Here is a 27,809-nt window from a genome sequence, read left to right on the forward strand (position 1 = left end):
GCAAGGAAATAGATGTGTCAAGTCACTGGCAGGTGTGTATGATAGTGTGTTCTCCTATATGATCAATAGGTGAACTTATAGTGAATGTGTGAACTTTGAGTGAACCCTCAAGCAGGCAGCCATTTGGCCTGCTAGCAGGGGTAACTAAGTGTGAGAGGCTTGCAGGCTTTCTGTGGCTTGAGATACTAACAAGGGGAAACTGAGTCATGGAAGACTTTTCCGTCTTAGCTCATCCCTATACGGGAGAAGCCAACAGGTGGGTTGTCTTTCCAGACCTCCATCCAATAATGGGAGAGCTCCCCTAAGCTCTACCAACCTTTCACATAGTCCTCGATATCTTGATGAATGATTCATGTGAGCTTGAGCAAAAAAAAAAGTGTATTCTGCTGTTTGGGGATGAAATAATCTATAGGTGTCAACTGTTTTTTCCAGGTGACTAATGGTGTTATTGAGTTTAAATATATCTTTCCTGATTTTCTGCCTACTTTGATATGTCCAGTTTTGGAGAGAGAGGTGCTTAGGTCTCTAACTGTGATAGTGACTTCATCTGTTCTTCTTGAAGTTATCTCCAGTTTTTACTTCATATATTTTGACATTCTTTTGTTAGACATATACACATGAAGAATTGACTACTTTTTGAATATGTGGTCTGTGCTGATTTTACATGCTTTGAAGTCATCTCTGTCTGATTTTATTTTATTTTTATTTTATTTTATTTTATTTTTACCAGAGAACTTCTCAGCTCTATCTAATGTTTGTGCCAGGGGGGTTGAACCCAGGACTTTGAAAGTATCTTTGCATAACCATTATGTTAACTCCTCAACCCACTGCTGCCTGATTTTAATGAGCTTATTCTGTTTTCTGTTATTGATGTCAGCATGGTATATTTCACTTCACTGAGTGAGTGTGTATGTGTGTTTATTTCTTTACATTTAAAATGGATTTCCTACAGACAACATGTAATTGGCTGTTTGTTCCTGCATAGTCTCTGTCTTTTAATCACTACACAAACCATTGACATTGAAATGAAAAATTACCTGAAAACTCAACAAAATGCAACCAAGATTTCTTCAGAAACTTACTAAGCCACAGGTCAATACAGACATATATAGCCAGTGAATGGAAAAGGGATGAAGAAGAGATCCTTGGAACTCAAGCAGGCTTACTTACTTGGTGACAGTTGACTCCAGACTAGGAATGGAGCAGCTGAGCACATTACCAGTGGTGGGAGAAGATCAAGAATAACATTCTGATCCATCATCAGATCCCATCTCTCTGTGATTCCTGGCTACCAATCTAATGCTAGCCATAACGTAGATAAGCAGGGGAGTGGCTTTGGGGCCTGGAAAAATAACTCCCAGCCAACTTTTCAACAATAAAACAGGAAACTGTTGAATTTTACAACTGTGACCTCTTAAGTATTAGCCACAAGTGAATCAGGAGATTGAGGAGGTGTGAGAGAAGGACCCCCCAAAACTTAAGAAGCTATGCTTAGCATAAATGGGCATAATCTTGCTGTTCCAATCATATTTCTTTCTTCAATTTTAACACAAGAAGTTCAACCTCTCATCATCCAAAGGCAGTGGTGTAACCATTAGATAAACAACCCCACCTACTCCATTCCTGTGACTCATCAAAGATGACACACTTCATGGGTGTAGGAACCAACAGGTCAGAGGCTACCTCACACCATACCTGAATAGCAATATCAGCACACAAATTTCGAAAGACACCAAAAACAATGGTCAAACCAAAAAACAAAAACAAACAACAACAACAAAAAAAAAACCCTATAAAAATGACCCAGGAGAGAAGCCCAGAAAAAAAATTTCCAACAAGCCAGAGACAAATAAGAATGGGGAAAATAGGGAGTCAGGCGGTAGCGCAGCGGGTTAAGCGCACATGGCACAAAGCACAAGGACCGGCTAAGGATCTTGGTTCCAGCCCCTGGCTCCCCTGCAGTCGAGTTGCTTCACAGGCAGTGAAGCAGGTCTGCAGGTGTCTGTCTTTCTCTCCCCCTCTCTGTCTTCCCCTCCTTTCTCCATTTCTCTCTGTCCTATACAACAATGACAACATCAATAACTACAACAATAAAACAACAAGGGCAACAAAAGGGAATAAATAAATATTTTTGAAAAATTGTAAAAAGAAAAAAGACTGAGGAAAGCATTCACACACTAATTGGTGCAATAATCCACTGGAGTGAAGGAAGCTTTTGAGGGAAATATTATCAGAAGTAGAACAACAACAAACGATATTCTGAAAGAAAATATGGACTGTCTACAGGTAATCAGAGAACTAAAAGCTGAAATAGCTGAGTTAAGAGTTCAATTAGCTGATCAAGGTAAAAAAAAATAGTCGAATTAAATAAAACAGCTGAGGGAAGTGAGAGTGGAATGACTGCAGCAGAAAACAGAATTATCAAGATTGAAGATGAATTTGAGAAAACTAAGAAAGAAGTAAAAGAATTAAAAAGTAGATAAAGAGACACTGAAAACAACAGGGACATATGAAATAGCCTCAAATGAAATAATATATGCATTATTGGCTTGCTTCTGAAAGAGAAGAAGGGGAAGAAAGCATACTCCAAGAGATAATAGAAGAAAACTTCTCCACTATAAACAACAGAAAGGACATAAAGATTCAAGAATCCCCGAGTGTTCCAAACAGACTTGACCCAGACCTAAAGACACTGAGACACATAATATCTAGAATGAAAAGAAATAAGGATAAAGAAAGGACTCTAAAGGCTGCAAGAGAAAAATTAAAAAAAAAAATTCACATACAGAGGAAAATCCATAAGATTATTAGTGATCTCTATAAGCCAGAAGAGAATGGAAGGATATATAGAGCACCCAATTAGAAGGGCTTTCAATCACAGCTATTGTATCATGCCAGACTGTACTTCAGATGAGATAGAATAATTTAAAAAAGCTTCCCAGACAAAGCAAAAGTTAAAGGAATCAATTATCACCAAGCCTGCTTGCAAGAAATTCTAAAATGTCTCATAAACAACACCACCATCACAAAAGCATGTCATGTATCAGATATATACTTCCAATGCAGTGAAGCAGTGTTACACATGTCCTATCTTTCTCCTTCTTTATCTTCCCCTTTCTCTTGATTTCTATCTCAATCTAATAAAAATAGCTATATGAAGATTTGTAAATTTCTGTTTGATTTTTGCTTTAACTATGCAAATAGACTGTAATGGTATTTAATATATATATTTTTTGCCTCAAGGGTTATCACTGGGGCTCAGTGCCTGCCCTATGAATTCACTGATCCTGGAAGCCATTTTGTTGCCCTTGTTGTAGTTATTATTGTTGTCATAGCTATTGTTGTTGGATAGGACAGAAAGAAATTGAAAGAGGAGGGAAAGACAGAGGGGGATAGGGAAAGATAGACACATGCAGACCTGTTTTACTGCTTGTGAAGCAACCCCTGCAGGTGGGGAGCTGGTGGCTTGAACTGGTATTCTTACGCTGGCCTTAGCACTTTGCGCCATGTGCACTTAACCCACTGAACTAACACCCAGACCCATTTAACAATATTTTTATTGAATAAATGTTGTCTTACAAGTTTGTTATCTTGGGTACATTTTCACAACTCCTCAAAATACGTTTGCATACCTCACCTGCCATAAAAGTGCCATCTCTTCCTGCCCCCAAGTTGATTTTTCCTCCCTTAGAAACCCAGGTCTTGGCAGGTCCAAGAGTTTATTTACAGTTACTTTCATTCTTTGTTCTCTCTCCCTCTCTCCACTGTCTCTCTCTCTCTCTCTTCTTCTCTCTCCTCTCTCTCTCTCTCTCTCTTTCTCTCTTCTTCTCTGTCCTTTCCTTTGCTTTATTTCTTAAATGCCCCATATGAGTGAGAAAATCAAGTATTTTTCCTTTTCTTTCAGACTTGGTTTGCTTACCTTGATTCCTTCCAGAGCCAGTCAAGTTGTGAAAAGGTAAGATTTCAATTTTTCTTAAAAGAAAATAGTATTCTATGGTAAATAGACCATCTACTTTGTTATCCATTCATCTTCAGTCTGTACTTGGGTTGTTCCCAGACCCTGGCCATTGTAGCTACTGCTGCAGTGAATGCACATATGCACATACCTTTTCAGATTAAGGCTTTTCTCTTTCTCGAATCAGAGGAACTATTGAATCCAACAGTAGATCTATTTTTAATTTTTTGATTTGTATTTATTATTGGATAGAGACAGAAATTGAGAGTGAATGGGGAGGTAGAGAGACAGAGAGACACCTACAGCCCTGCTTCACCACTCGTGAGGCTTTCTTTCTGCACGTGGGGACCAGAGGCTTGAGCCTGGGTCCTTGCACACTGTAATGTGAGTGCTTAATCAGGTGTGCCACCACCTGGCCTTATTTTTAATATTTTAAGAAATCTCCATACTATTTTTATAAGGATTGGAACTGTTTACATTCCCACCAATGTATATGAGGTATTTTATCTTATATTTCATTTTATCTTATTGCTGTAGCCTTGCCAGCATTTGTTGTTTTTAGCCTTTTAAATATCGACCGTTCTCAAAAATGTGAAATAGTATCTGTGCTGTCTTGATGTACATTGCCCTAACAATAGTGGATGGTGAATATTTTCATGTTCCTGTTGGCCACCTTTAAGTTTTCTTTGGATTGTCTGTTCAGTATTTTTTCCCATTTTTCAATGGAGTTCTTTATTAAGTGATTGTTGATGTAAATTCTTCATATACTTTGGCTATTGGTCCTATACGAGATATATGTTGTGTGTCTACTTTCTCCCATTTGGTAGGATATCTTTTTGTTTTGATAATTTCCTTCACTGCATATAAGTTTTTTAATTTGACATAATCATGTTTTTCATTTTGATTTTTCTTTCCCTTGCTGTTGAAGATGTGTCTTTTAAATCAATACCATGGAGTAATTTTTCCTATTTTGTCTCAAATGTATATTATGGTTTCTGGTTGTACTCCCTCACCTTTGATCCATTTTGAGTTAACTTTTCTATATGGTGGTAAATCAGTCCCATTCTTTTCCATATGACTGTCCAGTTTTCTCAGCACTATTTGTTATGGAGACTTTTTCTATCTGTGGTCTTAGTTGCTTTATTATAAATTAACAGTCCATGCATGGGAAGTTTTGTTTCTAGGCTCTATAGTACTCCATTCATCTGTGCGTCTACTTTTAATCTAGTAATACAACGTTTTGATTAGATTGTTTTTAGTAGAGTTTGAAGCTGTGAAATAATGATTCTTCTTTTTGTTGGGATTTGCTTTGGCAATTTCAGGTCTTTTGTGATTCCAAACAAATTTCAACAATGCATGTTTCATTCCTTTTTTTTTATCTTAGCAACATGTGTGTATCTTTTTAATTTTTTTTCTATCTTTACTTATTGGATAGAGACAGAAGTTTGGGGGAGAGAAAGAGAGAGAGAGAGAGGGAGAGAGAGAGAAACACACCTGCACACCTGCTTTGCCACTTGTAAAGCTTTCCCTCTGCAGGTGGGGAATGGAGTCTTGAACCTGGGTCTTTGTACTGTAATGTGTGCACTTGATCATCCAGGTGTGCCACCACTCTCTCCCACATGTGTGTATCTTTAATAGCATTGTTGTATTATAAAAATTAATTTTTAATAATTTTTTATATTTCATGTTTAGTGTGTTTTCAAGGAAACTGAAAGTGTCCAGGCAAAATGTTTGCATAGCTTAGTTACTATAAAAATTATAGGTGGGTGATGAAGTGTTGATCATTGAGGTTCACAAATTATAAGAATATGAAAGACAAATAGGTTTGTACTGATACTTTTGAGTGGCTTCATATGATTTTTAAAAATTTGTTCATTAATCTACTTTTATTAATGTAATAGGTGTCTAAATTATCAGTTAACATTTACCCCTCTGGGAATATGGGTCAAAATCTTTTTGGGATGCAGAAGGTGGAAGGTTTAGCTTCTGTAGCTGATTCTCTGCTGGACATAGGCATTTTCAAGTTGATCCATACCCCCTGCCTTTTATTTCTTTTTAAAAAATATTTTATTTATTATTGGATAGAAACAGAAAGAAATTGCGAGGAGTAGGGGAGATAGAGAGGAAGAGAGACACCTGCAGCCCTGCTTTGACACTTGTAAAGCTTTCCCTCCATAGGTGGGCCTGGGGGCTTCAACCTGGGCTCTTGTGCATTGTAATGTGAGCACTTATCCAGGTCTGCCACCCCCTGTCCCCCATACTTTATTTCCTTAGACAATGAGGGCATTGAAGTGTGTGTAGGCATTGCATTGACTGTACATAATGCTTTGGCTAGGAGGTTGTTTTTCTCCATATTAAACTAATTCATAAGAAAAGAATATATTTCCATTTTCTTGTGTTTAATCCCTTTAAGAATGACTTGATATTGTGCTTCCTAAGTCATGACTGTAGCATATCTCTATTTCAATCTGATTCTATTTCTCTCAGTAATATGTTATAGCTTTCAAAATATAGGTTCCATTAAGGCTTTTTAAAACATGCCATTAAGCATTTCATGCTTTTGATATTTCAAATTATATTTTGCTAAATTTCAGGTTTTAATTTTTTGTCAGCATTAAGAAATATGATTTTATATAGTGACCTTGGTTAATACTAAATTTGGTTATTTTAATGTTAATAGATACTCTTTTAATCCTCACATGAGGGAAGACAGCATATGCTCCTTTTTTCTAGTGACACGAAACATTGGAAAGTTTTGGGATTTATTTTGGTTTAAATACTGTCAGATATTTCAGAATTCTTCTTGCATTAATTTCTGTTTAAATTATTCAGCTATCAGACATAGGTCTACATTAAGGCCTTGGGAAGAAGACGTGCATATAGTGGATCCTTGCACATACTCTATTGAGTCAGATGTAATAGGTGAAAACTGAGTACAAAATTTCTTTTAGTTTATTGATTTTTATTGTTGATATATTCAACATGAGAAATGTACAAAATGTAAATTTTTTTTTCTTTTGCTTCCAGGGTAAGCACTGGGACTCAGTGCCAGCACCACAAATCCACTGCTCATAGTGGCCATTTTTTTTATTTTTATATGGTAGGACAGAAAGAAATTGAGAGATGAGGGGAGAGAGAAAGACCTGCAGACCTGCTTTACCACTTGTGAAGTCAGGGGCTCAAACCCTTATCCTTAGTACTATGTGTGCTTAACCGAGTGCACCACCACCTAGCCCCCAAAACATAAAAATATTCAATTTGTGTAGATTCGGCCTTCCTGTTACAGACTCATCTCTAGGTTGATTTCTTTGAAAGCAGGCTTGAAATAATGAGCAAGCTGACTTGCTTTGAAAGCTGCTGTGCCACCAGAGTAGCTAGGAGTAGCACAGAAAAGTCAACCTATACATGTATCAGAAATAGAAAACAAAATACATTTACAGGTTGACTTTTCCTCCTCTTCCATCCAAGGTTCTCAGTAATTTATCTCATGATGCCGTACGCAGATGATGTTCTCAAACTCCATCCTTTAACTCCTATTAATTCAAAAGCAGCTTAGCACTTTTTTTTTTCAGGCTAGTTCTAAGAAGTAATTCTCCAGAACTGTGCTCCTTGCCAGCAATATCTGCTTTGTATAACAATGGTTTCCAATTAAAGTCTTGTTTTTTCATTTACATACAGATATTAAGAAATTGATTTTATATATTCCTAGCTATTTTTGGCATGATATGCACATAACAAAGGGAATCTATCCAAATTAATTATCATGGATGCCTTTGTAATACTGGCATGGTCTATTGTTTATACTCATTCTGTCTTAGTAAAATAAACAAGAACAACAACAAAATATTAATCCTAGAAATCTAAAGTGTGTGTGTGTGTATGTGTGTGTATAAATGAAATTATTATTTCTTGAGAGTTGACAGGAACACATAACAGACAACAGTTAGCAATCTCATGAATGATTATACAGGTCCTGTCTGTTTCCTCTCTTTATTAGGTTTTATTACAATTAATTTTGTCCTTTGTCTTATACTACTAAATTTAAAGTCCTGGATCAAATTTTATCATTTCTACATTCTCAAATCCTAGTCTCTGACCACTGTGAATTTCAGTAAACGTTTATTGAATTGATCAAATTATATTAAGCAAACAGGGTTATTTCAGGAAATAAGGTTATAAAGATAAAATTAAGGCTTTTATATATAATTTCAATTGTGGAATTAAAAAAAATTATTATCTTTATTTATTGATTGGATAGAGACAGTCAGAAATTGAGAGGGAAGGGAGGAATAGAGAGGGTGAGAGACAGAGAGACACCTGCAGCACTGCTTCACCACTTGTGGAGCTTTCCTCCTGCAGGTGGGGACTGGGGGCTTGAACCCAGGTCCTTGTGCATTGTAAGATGTGCGCTCAACCAGGTGAGCCACCACCAGGCCCCATAATTGTGGAATTTTTGACAAATATTAAAAAGATAGTGAACAAATAATTTTATTATTTGCTTTAGTAAAACTTTAAGGCTTAAATAATTACTGTAGTAAAATAAAAGTATTGTTTTCAGTATATCAAAAATGTGTTGTAGGGCAAGGGTAGATAGCATAATGGTCAAGCAAAGACACTCTCATGGCTGAGACTCTGAAGTCCCAGATTCAATCCCCCACACCAACATAAGCCAGTGCTGAGCAGTGCTCTGGTTAAAAATAATAAATAAATAAAATATAAAATTTCAAAACAATGTCTTATCCATCAGGAAAATAATCAAGTTTGATATTTTCATTAAGGAGTCCAAATCTGTCAGATTAGTTACCTCAATAAATTATAACTTTAGCCTAACTGTATCAGGTATTCATTTGCTCATTTAACTATAACTCCTTTCAAAGATGATTTAACATTGTATAGAGTACAAATATATTGATAGTATCAATTAAAAGGGAGAGTGAGCAGAGCAAAGGGGAGTCATAAATGTATTCAAGAGTGAGGTAGAAAATGTATATTCTAGGGGTGAGGAGGTAGCACACCTGGTTAAGCACACGTATTACTATGTGCAAGGACCTGGGCAAGGATTTGGATTCCAGCCCCCATTCCCTACCTGCATGGAATGCTTCACACATGGTTGCAGCAGGTCTTCAGTTAATTATTTGTCTTTCTTCCTCCCTATTTCCCCCTACCCTTTCAATTTCTCTGTCCTATCCAATAAAATTGAAAAAAAATTTAAAAAAAAAAAGAGATAAAGGGGAAAAATGGTCACTAGGAGCAATGGATTTGTAGTGCTGAAACCAAGCCCCATTAATAACCTGGAAGGAAGGAAGGAAGGAAGGAAGGAAGGAAGGAAGGAAGGAAATATTCTATAATAATTTTTAAATAATAGTGCTACAATTTTTTTCTCTAAGTCATAATTCAGATGACCAAAACCATCAGAATTTTTTTAACAAATCATTTTAAGGTCAGTGATTTCTTTTATTATTTATTTATTTATTTATTTTCCCTTTTGTTGCCCTTGTTGTTTAACATTGTTGAGGTTATTAATGTCGTTGTTGTTGGATAGGATAGGAAGAAATGGAGAGAGGAGGGGAAGACAGAGAGGGGGAGAGAAAGACAGACACCTGCAGACCTGCTTCACCGCTTGTGAAGCGATTCCCCTGCAGGTGGGGAGCCGGGGGCTCGGACTGGGATCCTTAAGCAGGTCCTTGCGATTTGCACCACGTGCACTTAACCCGCTGCGCCACCACCCGACTCCCGGTCAGTGATTTCTTCATACCTCCCATGCCTGTTCTAGTTATTCCTTGTCTTTGAAATTCACCAAACCTATACACTTCACAACATAATTTAGTGGACATTTTTTTTTCAGTAATAAAATATGACATCTAAAGTTTTAGAGTAGCCTAATTGGTGAAAGAGTCCTAAACCCTACCTTTGGACTATGGCAAAAACAACAAAGAATATACAAAGGCACTATAAGAATTGGTTGATAAGTGACTGAGGGAAGTGAAATAGGAAGTAGGTGAGGGGGACATCTAGGTATAGGCAGAAAATGCCTGATTAAGAACTTTATGGTGTCTCTTTTAGTTCTTTCTACTCGCTTGATACACTTATTGAATTCCTGTAGACTATTGTACATTGTTACTTTAAAGCATACATTTTCCACTAAGTTATGTATACATGTGCCCTATCTCATAACTCTTCAAGGAGATATGCCACCCAAAATGGAACTTAGAAGTCCTATGAACTAGGAAAGTTCTCACCCTGGTCATTGGAGCTGGAGGGTTGACATCCTAGGCTGGAGTCCCTGGAAACAGCCTGAAGTGAAACATGTTGAGGTGGCCCTGGTTGCACTGATTTGGTTGAAATCAGCAAATATAGCATCAAATGGTATGGATCAAAAGAAATATGAAAGAAAAAGCCCCAGAGGTTCCATGTTGGGCAGTACGCCAGCTTCCCCTGGCTTAATGTTGCAGTCTTTTTACATAACCACTGTTACCTAAGAACAGCCCTGCCTGCAGGACATTGGCTTAATCCCCATTGGTTCGCTCTGTTTTTCCACTCCGCCCCCTCTCCTAGTCACACCCTGTTTTCCACCACTCTCTTTTCAATCCATCCTCTCTACATCACAACCTGTTTCCACCCTACTTGGCAAATATAAATACAGCTGCTCTTCTGATTAAACACATTTGGGATTGCCTTCCAGCTCCAAGAGTCCTAGAGTCTCTCTCCTGTGACACTAGCCCGGCAAGAGTTCCTGATCCCTCTCCCACCCAGCAGCCTAGGTTGGCTCCAGTTGAGTTCTCTCCAACCCAGAGAGCACTTGCTCAGGAAGAAGCACCCTCAGGCTATCCCGGCAGTTCTAGAAATCTTACAATGATTTATGTCATTTAATGCTGTTTACGGATAACTATATTTTATATACTGACAAGACCATTTGCTTCTGGTCTATGATTATAAGCTGACTTAATATTTCAAAAAAAGAAAAATGTATGAACACTTTGAGCCCAGTGTTGAAATTTATTTTACTATTTCAAATGTATGAACACTTTAAGCCTAGTGTTGAAATTTAGTTTACTATTTGAAAACTTATGTGCTTAGATTGAAGGAATACTCATAAGTCTATGCATTAAAAAAGCTTGAGAGTTTCAATCTATTTCCTTCTCATATTGGTTAAACAATGATTTATAAGACTATGAGTTGATAGGATTATATATTAACACCATTCCCACCAATCAGGGTCTGTCCCTACCCCTACTCTCCTCCAGTGGAGCTGAAAATCTACCCTCACCTTCCCCCCAGAGTTTTTTACTTTGGTAAAATGCTCCAAATGCAGTTGAATTCTACTTTATGTTTCCCTTTCTGTTCTACTTTTTCAACTTCTGTTAATGAGTGGCATCATCCAGTACTCTTCCTTCTGGCTTATATCACTTAACATAATTCCTTCTAGCTCCATCCAAGATGGGTCAAAGAAGGTGGATTCATTAATATTATTAGCTGAGTAGTATTTCATTGTATATATACACCACAACTTACTCAGCCATTCATTTGTTTTGGACACCTGAGCTGTTTCTAGGTTTTGCCTATTAAGCCTAGCCCTGTCAGATAAAGTAAGGACTACAAAAGCTGGATGAAAGTAAGAGACTGACACTTTTTAATGATGGTCCTTTTGGTCACTATCAGGCCACCCCATCATCTGGGGCCCTAGTCAGGGAGTTCTGGGATTCCCACACAGATATTATGGGCCTCAACTTTTAACAGATCCCTCTCTCCACCATCACTGGTCACCTCCATAAGGAAGAACATCATGAACTTTCTTGTAGGCCTCTACAGGACCTTGCCCTCAATGTAAAACAACAATGGTAGAAACTTCCTCATTCTCCAAAGTGAGACTGGGTCAACATACTCTGTCACTGGAGGAAGACTGATCCTGAAATGAGTGTAGCGTAGAATCTTCCTAGCTATGATCATGGAACTTAAGTTCAGACTGGCAGGCTCCTGCACTGTGTATGGATAGACCTGGGCCCTAAGTCATATTTATGAGGTTTATAGTTAATGGTACTTATATACTTTTCTCATATTTGGTAACTACTCTCTGCCTTGATCCAGATTTCTAGTCCTATTTCCATCTCCCATCTTCCCAGACAATACTTTTAGCCTACCTGCATTTAGCTTTTCGGTTCAGGCAAAAATTCATAAAGTCATTGCCCCTTGGAATATACCTAAAATAGACTTCATAGCTTCCAACATGAAGACCCTAAATCTCATCTGCTATATTCTTACCTTTAGGTTCTTGCTTACTAAACACTTTTTTCTGTTTTGTATCTTAATGCTTTTCAACCACCAAGTTACATATACTACCATGATGCCAACCTGACTTTCCTGGGCAGATGACCTCACCAGTGAGTCCTAGAACTCCATCTTCCCAAAGCCCTACCACAGTAGGAAAAGATAGAAACAGGCTGGAGGTATGGATCAACTTGCCACTGCCCATGTCCAGCAGAGAAGCAATTACAGAATCCAGACCTCTCACCTTCTGTACCCCATAAATAATTTTGGTCCATACTTCCAGAGTGATAAAGAATAGGGAAGCGTCCAATGGAGGGGATGGAATGTGGAACCCTGGTGGGGGAGTTGTACCTCTCTTATCCCACAGTCTTGTCAATCATTAATGAATCACACACACATACACACACACACACACACACACACACACACACACACACACACACACACGTCATTAAATCTCCTGGCCATTCTAGAAAGCATACAAGAATTAAATGAATAAAATCACCTCCAAAAAAACTAATTGGTTTTAAGTACATTTCTAATCCTCCTCTCCTCTCCCCCTACTCCCTCCCCACCCCTCCCATCCCTTCCACTCCTCTCCCCTCTCCTCCTCTTCCCTGGAGACAGGGATAGAATGAGAGAGAGTGAATGAGACCATAGCACCAGTTTTCTTCAGTGTGTGGAGGTCAGGCTCAAAGCTGGGTTTTGCATGTAGTACACTATGCAAGTGAGCCACTTCACTGTCCCAAGCAGTGGTTTCCTTTATCAAGAGTGCTCAGTACACTCATGCATAATTATTATCGCACCTACATATGTATTAAATTAATAGTTATAATTTTTGTCTGTTTTCTGTTTTGAAATAATCCTTTTCCTAATATATCTATGGAGAGGTCACATCAAAGTCAAGACAAAAAAACAATGAGATAACTTAAGCAGGGAATTAAATGCTAAAATATCACTGGGGGAGAAATTAACTGAGCCTTCACTGAGTTCCCATACTCAGAGCAAAATAAATTAGCTCACCCAAAATTTATTAGATTTATTAGGAGCTACGATATAACTACTGACTTTACCACTAGGGAGAGCTATACCGAAATCAATAAAACATCACTATCACCATTACAACTGCTTCAGAAAACACAAGGAAAAAAACCAAAAAAACTGGAGAACAGTCACAGAGACTTAAATTAGAGGTGCAGATATTAGTTCTGGAAGCTGCCACTGTTTTTTGTTTGTTTTGTTTGCCAATATCCATAGCTGAATAGCAGAAAATGAAAGACAGTGAAAAAGAATCTTCATATTTCCACAGTTGTATTTATGAAAAGAAAAACGCTGATGGGAAAATAACTCAGTATCACTTTTTTCCCACATGTAACTGCCAAACCAAATGTGCACCCTGAACCATAGCTCCAGTGGAGTTTGAAGAATGGTGATTTGGGCTTTTCTGCTTTTTGGACTGTGTGCAGCATGCAGCCTAGGAGGTAGTGCAGTGGATCAAGCCTTGAGCTCCCAAACACAAGGTCTCAAGTTCCAACACTGGCCCCACATGTGCTAGAGTTATGCTCTGGTTTTCTCACTCTTTCTGTTTTCTTTTCTTTTCTTTTCTTTTCTCTTCTCTTCTCTTCTCTTCTCTTCTCTTCTCTTTTCTTTCTTTCTTTCTTTTTCCTCCAGGGTAATTGCTGGGGCTCAGTTCTGGCACCATGAATCCACTGCTCCTGGTGGCTATAATTCCCCCTTTTGTTGTCCTTATTGTTTTATTGTTGCTGTGGTTATTAGTGTTGTTATTACTGATGTATTTGTTGTTAGATGGGACAGAGAGAAATGGAGAGAGGTGGGGTAGACAGAGAAAGGGAGAGAAAGACAGACATCTGCAGACCTTCTTCACCACGTGTGAAGCAACCCCCATGCAGGTGGGAAACTGGGGACTCGAACTTATGCCCTTCGTTCCTTGCGCTTTGCGCCATGTGCACTTAACCCACTGCACTAACGTCTGACCCCCCTCTCACTCCTTTTCTTACCTCTTATAAATAAGCAAATCTTAAAAACAATATCAACTGTGCACACTGAAATTTGTGGAAATCAAACCTATGTATCCAACTTTAAGATGTTAGCTGTTTTCCCCTAGAGGTGTATAGAAAGGAGGTAGGTTATTGCATAGATGAGTTGCTTAGGTCAGATATTTTTTCGCTGACAATTCCAGCACAAATACTATTTTTTTCCTATTATTATTATTATTATTGCTATCATCATCATCATCACTACTGAACATTTGTTTGCTTGGTTGACTTGAAACTAGGATCTGAAGAGTCTAGCATAAAATGTTATCACTGAAATTTTATGTTACAGTGCTGCCAGGAGCCTACATAGGCCTGAAGTTGTGTAGTTGAAGTCTTACTGCACATGTGAGCATGTGTTTGTGTACATGTTTTACTCCTGTATTTATTTTATCTCATCAGCCTCTCAGTAATTCTGTTACTGTATCTTCCCGAATCATGTTTTTTTTTTCCCCTCTCCTTTGTCAAATATAAAGTATAGTATGGTGGAAAGACAAATTTTTATTAGACATTTATGAATAATTTCTTATTACCAGAAGGAGCCACTCAGTTACATTGACAGTTTCTCAGCACTGTTACAGATGATTGGTGCCCCTTCAAAAATATAAATCTCTATGTGTTTGGAGTGACACAACTAAATATTTATTACTGCTGCAGTCACTGATGGCTAATTAGAGAATCTCGTCACATTGGCTGGTACCCTGCTACTCTCTAATAATCCTAAAACCTTCCTTCGAGAAGCTTGATCTTGCTAAATAAGTCAACTAAGGATAAGGATACATTCTGATGATTCTTTCATAATTCTTGGAGGTTGATAATGTGTATTATTACTAGAAGTTTACTTGGCATGCACTGTGGGTCTAAACTGAAGCACATTTTGCAATATTATTGAACTTTCCAGTGCAGAAATACTCAAGTTAAACACTTATGAAAAAAATAAATATGACTTTTGTATAAGCAAAATTCCTTTTTAAGTAATCTTATTAAATTCATCCTAATCTAGAGAAATTATATATTAAAAATTCTAAACCTAATATAACCAAACATTGCAATATATATATATGTATATATATATATGAATATATATATATATATATATCATAGGTATACATATATGTTGAGAAAGACAAAGATTATAGCCTTTTTCAAGAATTTAAGAATAACATTTCTTTTTATGTTTATTTATTTTTTCCCTTTTGTTGCACTTGTTTTATTGTTGTAGTTACTGATATCCTCATTATTGGATAGGACAGAGAGAAACGGAGAGAGGAGGGGAAAACAGAGAGGGAGAGAGAAAGATAGACACCTGCAGACCTGCTTCACTGCTTGTGAAGCGACTCCCCTGCAGGTGGGGAGCCAGGGGCTTGAACGGGGACCCTCACGCCGCTCCTTGCGTTTTGCGCCACAAGAATACATTTCTAATTTTTTTAAAAAAGTGCAAATCCCTAACATATTTTAAAAACTATTCACTTGGGAAGCAGATAGTAGCACACCTGGTAGAGCACATATATTACAGTGTACCTGGTCCCAGGTTCAAGCCACTTGTCCCAATCTACAAAGTGGAAACTTGACAAACAGTGAAATAGTGCTACATGTGTTTCTCTCTATCCCTCTCCCCCTCTTCCTCTCTGTTTACCCCTCTCATTTCAATTTCGGTCTTTACCCAAAGTAAACAAATAAAAGAGAAAAGAGAAAAGAAGAAACCTTCTGATCACTGTAAATATACTTCTTACTTAAATCTGAATTATGCATATATATGCATAATTATATATATCTGAATTATATATATATTATATATATAATTATATAATTATATATATAATTATAATATAATTATATATAATTATAATAAAATATAATATAATATATTATATATAATATAATATAATATAATATAATATAATATAATATAATATAATATATTATATTATATATAATATATATTATATAATATAATATATATTATATATAATATATATTATATAATATAATATTATATATATAATATATTATATATAATATATATAATTATATATATATATCTGAATTATGCATATATACTACTTCTTCTTCTTCTAGCGTTTGCCCTTCTTCCGTAGCCAGTCAACAGCGTCAGGTTGAGCCTGATGTAAAGTTTCGAGACCTCCTTTGAATCTGGAGAGGTGGCAGTCGTTGACTATGTGGGTCATAGTCTGTCTGTAGCCGCAGGGGCAGTTCGGGTCGTCTCTGGCTCCCCAGCGGTAGAACATAGCGGTGCACCGGCCATGGCTTGTTCGATAGCGATTGAGGAGGGCCCAATCATAACGTGCTAGGTCAAAGCTAGGTTGATGCTTGCAGGGGTCTGTGATGAGGTGTTTGTTCTTTACTTCAGCTGACTGCCAACTCTGTTTCCAAGAGTCTGGAACAGAGAAGTTCAGTGTAGGCGTAGGGGGCCAGATTGGATGACGAGACGTCAAGCGTTGGACAGGGTGGGCGAAGATATCCGCGTATATTGGCAGGTCCGGTCGAGCGTAGACGTGGGAAATGAACTTAGATGATGCCGCATCCCGACAAATATCTGGCGGGGCGATGTTGCTAAGAACTGGCAGCCATGGAACCGGGGTGGAACGGATGGTTCCAGAAATTATCCTCATGGAGGAATATAATTTGGAATTGACCAAGTGAACATGGGGGCTACAGAACCATACTGGGGCACAGTATTCTGCAGTGGAATAGCATAATGCCAGAGATGATGATCGTAGTGTGGAAGCGCTCACGCCCCATGAGGAGCTGGCCAGTCTTGCAATGATGTTATTCCTCGCGCCCACCTTTGCTGCAGTTTTTATGAGATGTTTGTGAAATGACAGAGTGTGATCGAGAGTAACGCCAAGATAGACTGGCTGGGCTTCATGCCGGATTCTCGTATCGCCAAGTTGCACATTAAGCTCATGCGAGGCCGAGGCATGGTGTAGATGGAAAACAGATGATACCGTTTTTGCAGTGCTAGGGATTAGTCGCCATTTTTTTACAGTAATCAGATATCAGAGACATGTCTTTCGTGAGTGTTTCCTCGAGGATGTCAAACTTGGATGCCTGAGTTGCACAGCAGATGTCATCAGCGTAAATGAACTTCCTTGAAGAAGTTTCAGGGAGGTCATTGATGTAAATATTAAGTAGCGTAGGAGCCAGAACAGAGCCCTGGGGGAGGCCACTTGAGACAGGTCTCCATCTGCTAGACTTGTCACCCGGATGCACCCGGAATCTTCTGTTTTGGAGAAGAAATGATATAGTGTTGGCCACCCATGGAGGCAGGCATCTTGAGATCTTGACTAGGAGACCACGGTGCCAGACCGTGTCATAGGCTGCTGTGAGATCAACAAAGACAGCACCCGTCTTTAAATTCTTCTGGAATCCATTTTCAATGTAAGTTGAGAGGGCCAGGGCTTGTTCACAGGTAGATCTTCCTGGGCGGAAACCAGTTTGGGCGGGTGATAGGAATTTCTCTATAAGAGGAGAAATTCGTGACAGAAGCAGCCTCTCAAGGAGTGTGTAACACAGGGAGAGGAGAGAAATTGGTCTATAGCTGGCGGCCAGTGTTGGGTCTTTCTTTGGTTTCAAACTGCTATTATCTTCGCATGACGCCATATTTTGGGCATAGATTCAGATTCCAAGATGTGGGACAGGAATGTAGTGAGCCACTTCTTTGCCGCGGGGCCCAAGTTAAGAATGAGTTCTGGGGTGATGTTATCATAGCCAGCAGCCGTTCCCGGTTTAACCGTCTACAAAGCGTCTTCCAGTTCAGACGTGTAAAGGGAGAGAGTTTTGGAGATGGACAAGATAAATGAAAGTGGGATGACCACTCATGGGTAATTTCTCTTTTCCAGACTGGGTCGATCTTAGCACGTCCAACTTGAGTTAGGTGACTGGCCACTACTACGTATATTTGTCTCTCATTACATATGCATAGCCTCCTCAAATTGACATTCTTGATCATTCAGCCTCATAATTTATTTACAAATTACTGATTTCTTTTGTTAGTAGTGGCAGTGCACTTATTTTCTCTGGAGGATGAGTAGCCATTTTCAAAGAATGTAGTAGTCTCCATAATTTAAAGGCTTTAGGGGTATAATTTCACACCCATATATAATATGAAAAAGTCACCACATCTACCACCAAAATCCAGTGCTTCTCTGCTACTCACCCCCTCAACCTAGAACGTCCAAAGTGCTCCCAAAGTCTTAGAAATAGTTCAAGGGGAGTTGGGCAGTAGCGCTGTGGGTTAAGCGCACATGGCGCAAAGTGCCAGGAAAAACATAAGGATTCCAGTTCGAGCCCCTGGCTCCCCACCTGCAGGGGAGGGGAGTAGCTTCACAGGCGGTGAAGCAGATCTGCTGGTGTTGGTCTTTATCTCCCTCTCTTTGTCTTCCCCTCCTTTCTCCATTTTTCTCTGTCCTATCCAACAATAGCAACATCAACAACAATGATAACTACAACAATAAAACAAGGGTAATACAAGGAAATAAATAAAAATATATTTAAAAAAGAAATAGTACAGTTACCTTTTTAAAACAAGTTTATTTCCTTGATTTATCTGTATTCCCTATCTAACCAAAACCATCTAGTAGCTGTCTTATTCTTTGTTTATTTCACTTACATAGTCACTTCCAGTTCCATTCATTTTGTACAAACAAGGAATTGTAGACAGTAGGCATGAATTCTATATGGTAAGTAGAAAGAGTATGCTCCTCTGACATCATTAGCTTTATGTAGCTACTTTACTATTTTTTCTTTCCTAAACAAGACCTAACCTATCTCATCTCCACCAATACACTTTAGCTGATTCCATTCTAAGAGATAAGTGTAGCAGGTAATTCTGCATGTTTGCAATCAGTGCATTATTTGTTTTATACTCCACTTGTATCAGTGATTCATAAACCCAGATGCAAAAAATTTCAAAGGGGACAGAACCATGATTACCATTATAAATTATATACTATGGAAATATTTATTTTTCTCTATTTTTACATAACTCTTCTTTTTCAGATAGATTCATTTTTTTTAGGTAGAAAGTGAGATAATTTTTAAATAAGATATTTTTAGAGGATGCAGATGGTGAAACCTTTCCCCAGTTGCAACATAAACTGGATGAGCATTTACATTTAGCAAATTATGAGAGGGCTTTCCAAAAATGCCAAAATGTGACACAAGATTAGGACCCATATGCTTGAAACTAATCTCTTACTTGGTTAGAAAATCTCAAAGGAATGAAATAATATTATGAAAGGAAATGTGTTAGCCCCAACAATTACAGCAGTATTTAAAATAAGATTATAACAAATAAATACAACGTATTAGGTAAGAGGACACGTATAGCTCAAAACTTTTCAATGATGAAACACTTCATATCTTTGTTGATCATATAGTGTTATGACAGTTTCAGACCCTCATTTCCTAGGAGGCCAAGGCGTTTCAGGAAGAGAGATGGTGCTTAGACTCAACAGTATATTTGGGCCATGGTAACTTAAAAAAAAAAGCAAAAAAAAAAACTCACCATCTGGAACCTGTCACATGGTCCATATTTATGTTCTCCAGAGTAGAGAGACAGATGTCCACATTAAAAAAACCACTTGCCATACGGTCAAGCTTGTTTCTAAAGTGCAAAAAACATGATTTCTGTTCAAAGAGAATCATAAATGAGTTTGCCCGAGGGATAATTTTTTTTACATTCAAATTAGAAATAATTAAATGGAATGTCAGGAAATTTTATACAAGGTTAAAATTAATTAGAGATCTTTTGTAGTACTATTGCTATCATTTTTTTACTTTCTAATAATTTTTTTAATGGAACTCATTATTCATTCATGCATTCAGTCGGTGAAACTGGCTGCTCAGCAGCTTTAACAGAGGTCAAATCATTGAGAGGTTAGTGGCCATTTTTTCTTTCCATCTTCTTGTTCACTGAATATGTTTATTTTTTTATAGTAGGTGCTCCAGTTTTTATTGTGCGTTTTATACTTAGCAGAATAGTGCTTCCTGAATTTTATGAACTTTTAAACTTTTTATATAAAGCATGTGCTATATTATTCACTTTTATTCATTTAGGTAAGGAGAAAAACAATAATAAACTCTGATAAGAATTTTGGGGTTGTAGAGCATTAGACCAAGAACAGAAATTCATTGGTTCCTTTATTTATAAAATGATCATCTACCAGTACTTATTTTTCCAGCTCAAAGCCTATGATTTTCATGTGATTATATTTATGGTTTGTATGTCCTCATAGCCCTATATTATTTAGCCATTATTTATTATTATAAGTTTTTTTTTTTTGGCCACCAAGATTATTTTGGGGGCTTTATGCCTGCACTATGAATTCATTTTTCCTTTTTTTTTTCTTTCTAGTTTTCTTTGGACAGAAAGAAATTGAGAGAGATGGAGAGATAATGAGATAGATAGAGAGGGGGAGATAGAGAGAGAGAGGGGAATATACAGAGAGAGAGAGACCTGTGTCACTGCTCATGAAGCATTCCCTCTGCAGGTGGGAAGTGGGAGTTCCAAACTGGGTCTTTGCACACTGTGATATGTGCCCTTAACTGAGTGTGCCACCATCCAGCCCCAAATTATTAGTTCTTTAAAGAAACTTATTCTTGATTGCCACAACCAATATTTCTCAGAAATCTCTTTAATGTTATGACCAGTCACAGAGTTACCAAAATAGACATCTTCCTTTGTGTGCTATATTTCTTTTAAAATTTTATTTATTTATTTATTTTTATTTATAAAAAGGAAACACTGAAAAAACCATAGGATAAAAGGGGTACAACTCCACACAATTCCCACCACCAGAACTCCATATTCCATCCTCTCCCTTGATAGATTTTCCTATTCTTTAACCCTCTGGGTGTATGGACCCAAGGTCATTGTGGGATGCAGAAGGTGGAAGGTCTGGCCTCTGTAACTGCTTCCCCGCTGAACATGGGTGTTGACAGGTCGATCCATACTCACAGCCTGTCTCTCTCTTTCCATAGTGGGGAAGGGTTCTGGGGAAGCGGAGCTCCAGGACACATTGGTGGGATTGTCTGTCCAGGGAAGTCTGGTTGGCATCATGCTAGCATCTGGGACCTGGTGGCTGAAAAGAGAGTTAGCATACAAAGCCAAACAAATTGTTGGCCAATCATGTGCTTATATTTCTGTGTACAGTTGCCCCTCGTTTACTGTGGTTAACCATAAACCAGACTCTACTGCAATAAGTGAATTTCTGCTAAGTAGGAGTCTTTATTTATAAATCAAATATTTCATAACTTGTTTACGGCCTTCTAGATATGGTTTCTAACATTATTGGAGCCCTCTAGACATGACATAACACCCCTTTAGATTTGCTTCCTTGTTGAAAGAGACAGTAGCGGCTGCATATTCTTTTCATCTTTACGGATGGAGTGAATGGTAGATTCATTCAAGTCATAGTGGTGGGCAACCTCCGTGACTTTTCTTGCCATCTTTGATCATATCCAAGAGTTTCACCTTCTCCTAGATGGCAAACATCTTCCTCCAGGGCTTAGTTTCATTGTCAGAAGGTTTAGAAAAGCAAAATGTTTAGGAGCTACTGTGGGGCTTAGATAAATGTTCTCAGTAATCACAAACACGTAAAAGAGTAAAGATGGTTCCAATATGTAGAGATGTAGAAGTGTGAATGAGGAAAAAACATGCTCTGATTGGCTTGGTTTCACCACACCATATTTCAAACACACACAAAGGAAGGTCAAGCAGCTGCACCTTGAGTTGAAGCATTTTCAGGGGTGCTGGAATACATAGGCCTACAGTCCATACGTACAGTCATTTTAATTTTAATTGCAATACAGAGGTGTCTAATTGACTCAGTCAGCTGAATGAGTGCTATATCATTTTCACTGTCTCGATCACCTTTTTAATGAATGTATTTGAAACACTGCTATAGAGTGAAGCCGTGAAAGTCGAAGTGCCAAGTGGCGAGGGATGGCTATATTGTTGAAATTATGCTCAGAGAGGTCTTTTAACAATTTTTCTAAAAATTATCATTTTAAAGTTCCCTGTATGTGATATTTACAACATAGTTCTTATAAATTATAAATGAGAAAATGTAAAATAAGTATAAATGAAGATAGTGGCATTAACATAGTACATCAAATAGTAATAGTTATTCTGATACTATTTGATGTACTATGTTAAGCAGTGGGTTAAGCACACATGTCCGAAGCTCAAGGCACAAAATAAAGACCCCAGTTTGAACCCTGGTTTCCATACCTGAAGGGGGTTGCTTCACAAGCGGTGAAACAGGTCTACAGGTGTGTCTGTCTTTCCCTCCCCCTCTCTGTCTTCCCCTCCTCTCTTGATTTCTCTCTGTCCTATCCAACAACAATGACAGCAAAAACAACAATAATAACAACAATGATAAATAACTAGGGTAACTAAAGGAAAAAAATAACCTTCAGAAGCAGTGGATTCGTAGTGCAGGCACTGAAATTACCCTAGAGGCAAAAATAAATAAATAAAATGAAAAGAAGAAAGATGCATTATCCAATATCACCAGAGAAGCCTTTGGCCAATATATGTCACCTGTCACCTTGTCACCTTGCAGTGTGTAGCTGTGGTCAATTAAAACCCTTAGGCCTTGGGAAAAAACTGTTATTATAAACTTAACAATTTGAGATTACCTAGATTTAGTGACATATCCAAAAATAACTTTACTTTTGACAAAAAAAAATCCATTTTTAAGTTTTATTTATTGGGTAGAGACAAAGAGAAGTCAAGAGAGAAGGGAGAGAGAGAAAGTGACACAGCTGCAGAATTTTTTTCACAACACATGAAACGTTCCCCCTGCAAGTGGGGATCAGAGCCTTGAATATGGGTCTTTGTTCATTGTAACATTTGTAGTCTACCAGGTGTATCAATCCCCAACACCAGCAAAATCTGTCTTAAAGCAGGCAGGCATCTAGAAGTCAGGTTTTGTCCTATGAAGTCATTCTTTCCTCCTGTGAATTCTCCTTTCTCTTGCCTTGATAACTGGGTCTTTAACCCAGGATATACAACCCTCGTTAGTCCTATTCACTGTAGAATTTAGGCATTTAAGTTCTAAATATGTATATGGTTACTATTTTTTTTTTCCTCCAGGGTTGTTGCTGGGGCTTGGTGCCTGCACTATGAACCACCATTGCTCCTGGAGGCCATTTTTCCCCCATTTCATTGCCCTTGTTCTTGTTGTTGTTGGCTAGGACAGAGAGAAATCAAGAGAGGAGGGGAAGACAAAGAGAGAGAGAGAGAAAGATAGATACCTGCAGACCTGCTTCAGTGTTTGTGAAGCGACACCCCTGCAGGTGGGGAGCCGGGACTCGAACCAGGACCATGTGCACTTAACCTGCTGCACTACCACCTGCCCTCTCTGGTTACACTTAGTCTTCCTCTTCTGTTAGTTGCCTATCCTGCCTGAGATGAACGCACATGTGTGAGGGACTCTCCCCTTGGCCTGCCATCAGTATGTCCCACTGAATTGTGGTGGCTATGTAATGGGTGTCAGAACTCTTCTTGTGGTCTCCAGTTATATTCACATGACTATAGACATTTTAATGGAGTATTCAGAGATTGCACATAAAATGTAGTAATTTCCTCTCATTTATTTAATATACAAAGGGTAGAATATGCCACTCCAAAGATGTTGCTGTGGTATATTGTTCATCTTATGCTACAGACACCAGAAATAACAACAAAACCAGCAAATGCAAATGTAGGAGACACTTGCTTTTAACTCCCTTTGACTGCATACTAGCAAATCCTCCACCAGGAACCTAGTTGTCATAGATTTCCTTGTCGGAGGTTTCATTCACTAGGAAAATTGACTCATCACAGAAGAGACTAGAAGTCCTTGATGAGTCAAATGAACTTTGTCATAAAATATGTACTTTACTGGGGGTGGGGGCTGGGTGGTAGCACCCCTGGTTGAGTGCCCATGTTACAATGCACAAGGACCTAGGTTTGAGCCCCAACCCCACAGCCCCCAGCCCCCACCTGTAGGGGGAAAGCTTCATGAGTGGTGGAACAGGGCTGCAGGTATCTCTCTGTCTCTCTCCATATCCCCTTCCTTATTGTATCTGGCTGTCTCTATCCAATAAATAAATAAAGATAATAAAAAATTAAAAAATATGTACTTCCCATCCATTATTCTAGAGACCCTGTTAATCTTTCCCAGAAGTATTTTTTTATAATTTATTTTTTATTTAAGAAAGGATAAATTAACAAATCCATTGGGTAGGAGGGCTACAACTCCACACAATTCCCACCACCCAATCTCCATATCCCATCCCCTCCTCTGATAGCTGTTCCATTCTCTATCCCTCTGGGAGCATGGACCCAGGGTCATTGTGGGTTTCAGAAAGTGGAAGGTCTGGCTTCTATAATTGCTTCTCCGCTGAACATGGGCGTTGATTGGTCGGTCCATACTCCCAGTCTGCCTCTCTCTTTCCCTAGTAGGGTGGGTCTCTGGGGAAGCGGAGCTCCAGGACACATTGGTGGGGTCTTCAGTCCAGGGAAGCCTGGCAGGTATTCTGATGGCATCTGGAACCTGGTGACTGAAAAGAGAGTTAACATACAAAGCCAACCAAATTGTTGAGCAATCATGGACCCAAAGCTTGGAATAGTGGAGAGGAAGTGTTGGGGGGGGGGGTACTCACTGCAAACTCTAGTGTACTTCTGCTTTCTGGTATATATTTTGCACTAGTTTATGGATACATGTGAACATATGCTCTCTCCTTAGGATAGGGCCCACTTTCCTGCATGCCTCTCCCAATCCATATCAAATAATATTGCATTTGCCCATTGCAACCTAATCAATACAACGATTGCCACCTCAACATGCTTCACTTCAGACTGTGTCCAGAGACTTCACGTGTGGAATGACAACCCTTCAGCTTCATTACTCAGGTGAGACCTTTCCTTTCATAGTATTCTCTAATTCCATCCCAGGTGGTTCACTTTCTAACAAAGTCCCAAAATCTACATATAGACCAGAAGTATTTTTGTTCCCTTCTAAAAGGCCTTCCTTCCCTTTTCTTATCTGGATGGCATATCCATCTTAATCCTAAAAACAGTCCTATGAGATGCTTAATTTTTCCTAGGTAGTGTGTGTGTGTGTTACACAGGTTATTACATTTCTCTTTTTCTCTGTTAATTTGTCTTTCATTGCTAGGGTCTTAGCTAAGAGGTCAGCAAGGAAGAGGGAGGATTATTTTGGCTCTTTCATGTACACTGGATTCTGTTTAAGCCCACAAGAGACTTTTGTGGCATATAGAGATCTTGTAAACAGTATGTCAGGATTCATAATACTTAAATAATTGTGTTGATTGTAAAGATAAAAATGCATAGAAATGTTTAAAGCTGCACTCAGCACATGCTAAATATTTTAAATACTAGTTTAAAAGTTCTGAGATAAATGAACAAAGAAAAAAACTGTTATTTCACATCAAATGTTTCAGTAGGAATTCAGAGAGGAATTCAGATTGATAAGGAAAGAATGGAGTCAGGAAAGTATATTCTTACATTAAATAAACTTAAGAAAAATGCTGAACAGCAGTAAGCAAGGAAATAGGCTCTTGGGAACTCATGAAAATAAATCAGAATGTCAGCATTTTTAAGGCAAGGCCTATGTACTAAGTTGATTGAAGATCAAATTCTACCATATGTCAGATTACAAAGTGACATGTCACTGGTAAAATTTTTTTGGTAGAAGAGCTTCTAAGCAGTCACCTGTAAAATACTACAGGAGAAGAGTTAACTGCACTGTAAATGCTATTCAATCTCTAAAGGTAATGAAACAGAAGGTGCAAAGGTTATTTGACCATCAATCATCGCCTTGTCTTCTCACTCTCATTTTCCTCAAAGTAATTTTTCCGCATATTCTTGGTAGAGTTCAGATAAAACTTAACATATGAAAATTGTTTAAACAGTTAAAAAAAAACTTAACATATATTAGAAAATCCTACATTTAAGGGGGAAATCACAAATTTGAAAATTTTCCATAAAAATCTGTGCATAAAATAGAAATAACTTAACTGAATCTCTTACATAAAAATCCTTCACAGGAAGAATATGGGATGATCTCACTCATAGACAGAAGTTGAAAAATAAGAGCAGAAGGGAAAACACAAAGCAGAACTTGGACTGGGGTTGGTATATTGCACTAAAGTAAAAGCCTCCGGGGCTAGGAGAATGATTCAAGTCCTAGAAGACCGAGGAGGCAATTACAGAAGCCAGACCTTCCACCTTCTGCACCCCATAATGACCTTGGGTCCATATTCCCAGAGGGATAAAGAATAGGAAAGCTATCAGGATGGGATGTAATATGGAGTTATGGTGGTAGGAACTGTGTGGAATTGTACCCCTCTTATCCTGTGATTTTTGTCAGTGTTTCCTTTTTAAATAAATATTAAAAGAAAAAGACAGAAGAGGACCTAGTATGTTTGAATTGTTATGTGGAAAACCAAGAAATAATACACATGTGTAAACTATCGTATTTTATTTTACCATTGACTGTAAACCATTATTTCCCCAATAAAGAAATTTTTAAAAATTCTTCATGAAGTCGCATAGGTTTATAAATGATATTTTTCCTTTTTCTTTCTTTTTTTTTTTTTTTTGCCTCCGGGGTTATTGCTGGGGCTCAGTGCCTGCACCATGGATCCACTGCCATTTTTTCCACCTTTTGTGACTCTTGTTGTAGCCTTGTTGAGCTTATTATTGTTCTTGTTGATATTGTTCATTTTTGGATAGGACAGAGAAATGGAGAGAGGAGGGGAAGATAGAGAGGGGGAGAGAAAGACAGACACCTGAAGACCTGCTTCACTGCCTGCTAAGAGACTCCCCTGCAGGTGGAGAGACGGGGGCTCGAACCGGATCCTTACACTGGCCCTTGCACTTTGAGCCACGTGCGCTAAACCCGCTGTGCTACCGCCTGACCCCCTACAAATTTATTTTTATAGGTACTTTCAGAAAAAAAGAATATTATTAAATTTATTTCCATATTCTGGAAATAAACTTGAAAGTTTAAAGGTATTAACTAGAGTCTGTGCTTGTATCACCTTTTTTTTTTATTTTTCTAATTTATTTTAAAAAGGAGACATTACCAAAACAGTAGGATAGGAGGGGTACAACTCCATTCAATTCCTACCACCAGATCTCTATATCCCATGCCCTCCCCTGATAGATTTCCCTTTCTTTATTACTCTGGGAGTATGGACCCAAGGTCATTGTGGGTTGCAGAAGTTGGAAGGTCTGGCTTCTGTAATTGCTTCCCCAATAAACATAGGCATTGACTGGTTGATCCATACTCCCAGCCTGCCTCTCTTTTTCCCTAGTAGCGTGGGACTCTGGGGAAGCAGAGCTCCAGGACACACTGGTGGGACGTCTTCTGTCCAGGGAAGTCTGGTCGGCATCATGCTGGCATCTGGAATCTGGTGGCTGAAAAGAGAGTTAAATGTACAAAGCCAAACAAATTGTTGAATAATCATGGACCTAAAGGCTAGAATAGTGCAGA

The 27,809-nt window shown here is 38.3% G+C and overlaps 1 pseudogene; it reads left to right on the forward strand.

The window, feature by feature from the left end:
• Window positions 1–206: 206 nt before the first annotated feature.
• LOC132540298 (targeting protein for Xklp2-like) overlaps window positions 207–27,809 on the forward strand; it is an 89,648-nt pseudogene continuing 62,045 nt past the window's right edge.

Source organism: Erinaceus europaeus, chromosome 9, assembly GCF_950295315.1.
Source record: "Erinaceus europaeus chromosome 9, mEriEur2.1, whole genome shotgun sequence".
NCBI lineage: Eukaryota > Metazoa > Chordata > Mammalia > Eulipotyphla > Erinaceidae > Erinaceus > Erinaceus europaeus.